The sequence below is a fragment of the Brassica rapa genome, chromosome A02 (genome assembly GCF_000309985.2).
Source record: "Brassica rapa cultivar Chiifu-401-42 chromosome A02, CAAS_Brap_v3.01, whole genome shotgun sequence".
Lineage (NCBI taxonomy): Eukaryota > Viridiplantae > Streptophyta > Magnoliopsida > Brassicales > Brassicaceae > Brassica > Brassica rapa.
This window is the reverse complement of record NC_024796.2, coordinates 20,622,396-20,626,737: the sequence shown is the minus strand read 5'-3', so window position 1 is coordinate 20,626,737 and position 4,342 is coordinate 20,622,396. Positions and strand designations below refer to the sequence as shown.

Sequence of the window (4,342 nt, the reverse complement as noted above, 5' to 3'; positions counted from 1 at the left end):
TTAACTCAGTGATCAGCTATCGCATGTTTCACTGGTTAACAAGCTAGATCTCGTGTCTCAACGGTTAGTATGTTGACAACGAAAGAGTGTCGATCGATGGTCCTATTGGGACATAGACCGATACACCTTTGCCTACGTCGACCGATAGTCAGTTGAGGACATCGATCGACGGGTTCTAACCAGGCCTATGCGCGAGTATGATATGCCCTATTAAGATACTAAATTGGCGGTTAGCCCTCTCTAGCAGTCCTAATATGATAGATAGGTGTCAGGATGGGATAACAAGGGTGCTTGAGTATGCAATCCTATGATCAAGTTCTAGTTAATTAATCTAAAACAAGCAATGAATACAAATCTATCATGAATATCACAACAAGGCAGATCTATAGTTTGGGGCTAATCCCACAAACCTATCTGAACCCCAAACCTAACAGGTTGATCTATTCAGACATGAAATTAGTCACATAAATCATAGATGAAACAGATGTAAAACTGAAATAGAAATGATTAAGAAAACCAATGAAGTTCCAGGAGGACTCTGATAGAAGTTCCTCCCTTCTCTCCTCTAAGAGAAACAATGGAAATGAAAGCGTAAAGAAGTCTAGAAAGCGTTACCGTCAACAATGGCTTAGAAATAACATAAATAGGGTTTCTGGTCGTCCAAGGGCATTCTGGTAATTTGTGGCTTATGGGCTTCACGCAGTCATAAAATATACAAGGCCCACGATATGGGATCTCCATTGATCTGGGATCTCCATCGGTCTGGGATCTCCATCGATCGACGTGCAGAGTGCTGCATCGATCGACCTGGCTTCCTCTTCTCAGCAGCTTCCTCTCGCGAGGCAGACTGACCACTCTTCAGTAAAACGGACATAACGTCTGCTACAAGATGCTGATTTTACCTAAGACCGGTGGCATTGGAAATCTAACTCAAAGCTCTATTTTGTGTCAAAATATAGGCTTAATCTAACGGTCGGAAGGTCTCCATCCATAGCTAAACATCTGATGCGTCTGTGCAACTCTGCACATCCAAAGGCCCCAAAAGACTCCAAAATCACCATATTTCTCTTAAACGTCCCTGAACCTGTAAATACTCTAAATAGACTCCAAAACATAATTATTGTATCTTAAAACACTTTAAAACACTTATAAACCATGATTAAAAATGGATAAAATATATGGTCTATCAATTACCACTATTATGGTTTTTTAAGTTTTCATGGTTTTAATTTAACACTAAATAGCAATAAGGGGATTAACTCTATATGATGTGAAAACTTATCTCCAATATGGTTTGAACTTATATTAACTTATATGTGTTGTTTCATCACGCAGATGATTGCCACTCCTGTTACCATCGATGGTCATGACTCATGAGTATGCTCCTCTTAAGTATGAGACATCTCAACAACATAGGCATTAGTGCCATCAATGAGATAGCTCTTTTGCAGTTTCGGTCAGTCTTTGGATGTTTTAGCAAAATGGTTCTATAACGCCTCGACCCGCCCACGGCTAATGGGCCACCGGTCCGTTAATTTTCCAAGGCTCGAAATCATTGTTTACTGACCCTGCAATCACCACCCGACCTTTTCCCATGCTTTGGCCTCACTCGCACGCTATCGCGAATCACTTCCCGATAGGTCACCCATCCTTCCACTACTCCAGCTCAAGCACGCTTAACTCTGGAGTTCTTTCAGGATGTGTTCCGGAAAAGGTAAGTCAACTTTGGTGACATAGGTAGCCAAATCAATTCTCTTAAGCCTTTTCACATATCACAACTCGGGATGTTACAATTCACCCCCTCTCAAAGAACGCAACGTCCTCGTTGTGCCCCACGACAGGTCTCAAGACGCCTCTCAGGTCAGAACTGAGATGGCTAACCAGCTCTGATACCACTTATAACGCCTCGACCCGCCCACGGCTAATGGGCCACCCACGCCCGCTCTCTCGGCCCTTGGACCCCATCCCGTCTGACGGTCGGTCCGTTAATTTTCCAAGGCTCGAAATCATTGTTTACTGACCCTGCAATTACCACCCGACCTTTTCCCATGCTTTGGCCTCACTCGCACGCTATCGCGAATCACTTCCCGATAGGTCACCCATCCTTCCACTACTCCAGCTCAAGCACGCTTAACTCTGGAGTTCTTTCAGGATGTGTTCCGGAAAAGGTAAGTCAACTTTGGTAACATAGGTAGCCAAATCAATTCTCTTAAGCCTTTTCACATATCACAACTCGGGATGTTACAGGTTCGTTGATACTTGGTAGTAGAGTTGTATTTGTCGTTTAGGATGTGAATAGATAATAAAATTTGTTTAAAGCTTGAAGGTTTGAGATTGCAATTGTCATATACAAACAAATCCCTCTTAGAAGGAAGCGAACGTACTCATTTTTTTCTTTGTAATAAATAAGAAAGACACATGATTTTCTTACACAGATGCAAGTACTGCCTAAACAAGAGGTCTTGATACAAAAGGCAAGTCATTTTGAAACTTGGTTTGAAGATTTTCCAAGCATATTGGATCTACAAAACAAAAACGCAACTCTCACACAGACCAAGCCATGTTATTGATTGTGTTGGGCTTGGAAGCTTCCATGAGTCTTAACTCTTCAACCTTCAAGAAAATAGCAAAGTGAGCCAGAAGTTCATAGCAAGAGAAACAATGCATGTGGATATGACTATAGTAATCAGCTCTCTTTTATTACTTCCTTTTCTCTTATAACAGAATGAGATAGATAATGATCAAACAAAGCACAAATGAATCATTTCAAGGAGCACAAGATTACACTATGAGCTACTACTAATGCAACCCCTGAACAAGAAGCAACAAAAACTGTGACACAAATTACAAATAGAAGCTCAACCAAACGCTAGAGAATCCAAATCTAACAACGCTAGAGACATGTGCTTGGATCAATCAAAGAGTTTCCGAAGATAGCTTCTTTGAGACCAACTTCCTTTTCTGATGAATTGAATCAAATCAAGAACAAGATATAAGAGAATCTCCCTTCATTAAAATATCAAAAGCTACCTTTCTATGAAATAATACAAAGACTATAAATAAGAATTCTAAGCTAGGGTTTTCTAAGAATATACAATAAAAGGAAAACTGTTGTGGTCGAAAACGGTCACGACGAAGTTAACGTCCAAATCTCCGAAACATATAAGTATGACTCTCCGCAACATAGCTTTTCGAGATAAAGTTTCATCTCGAACTTCATCTAGATCAAACATAAGCCATCGGAAACATACCCAAACCATGTACGGATAAGTTCGAGTATGACAATCGGAACACGGACAAACCAAGCTCGGTCATTGCGCAACTACCGCACATGCACGCTGTCCGGTCGCTACATAGCGACCAAGCTCGAGCTAAGCTCGGTCGCTATGTAGCGATCGGGCGTTCGTCCCGTTCGGTCGCTACGTAACGATCGGGCGTTCGTCCTGTTCGGTCGCCACGTAGCGACCGAGTTCGGCCAAGCTCGGTCGCTACGTAGCGACCGAGCTCTTCTGAAATGTCGATACGGCACCAGTCCGTGCATTCTCGTCAAACCTTCGATGATATCTCCCGATGACCGTAGCAAACTCAGTTCATGTTTTCCGCCATTCTAAATCATCGATCAAACTTTACGGGTAAAACCGTGGAAAGTTCGTTCTTTATCGAAAGAAGTCGCAGTAAACGCTTCGAGTCAGAAGACGGCCCAAAGGGACCTAAATACGACTCGAGACCCAACCTACGATTTTCTTAACTGAATGCCCGTAAACCGTAGCACGGTTTACGCTTGGCGCGCAAGGAAGGATAAATATCAAGTTTCCGCGGATGAATACGAAATTTTGAGGATAATTACAAGATCGGAAAAAAATTGGAATATCTCCATTTTATGCTATGACGGCTTAAGGGCAGAAGAGTAAAAGCGTAGACCGACCTTGGAGCGAGTATATAAGGAGTCCTAGGAGAGAGGCATGGGGTAGAACATTTCCAGAGCAAACTTAGCACTTAGAGCAATTTAGGCATATTTCCATTTTTGTTATTCGAGCTGCGACTCAATTAGGTTATTGCCGTCTTAGGGTTTTAGAACTAGGAATCTCGCCGACAGCTCTCGTAGCCCAGGCTCTTACCTTGTTGTAACGCTCAAATGCGAATTCAGAATAAGATCTATTTTGCTCTCTTTTCGATTTCTTATACTTTATCGTTGCTATTCCCGTGTTCTGATTGCTTGACGTGTGGTATTAGCAGATATCCGGGACCTCTGGGAAATTAGGATTTTCCTAGTTTCCTTATTTAAACGGAAATCGACAGTGCGGATTTTGGTTCCCACAGTTTGGCGCTAGAAGGAGGGGGG

At 42.3% G+C, this 4,342-nt stretch overlaps 1 long non-coding RNA gene across 1 annotated transcript; it reads left to right on the top strand.

The window, feature by feature from the left end:
- Nucleotides 1–209: 209 nt before the first annotated feature.
- LOC117131859 lies at nucleotides 210–4,113 on the top strand. Its single transcript, XR_004455260.1, has 3 exons — nucleotides 210–1,484; nucleotides 2,248–3,436; nucleotides 3,471–4,113. It is a non-coding gene; the product is annotated as an uncharacterized LOC117131859 (long non-coding RNA).
- Nucleotides 4,114–4,342: the final 229 nt, after the last annotated feature.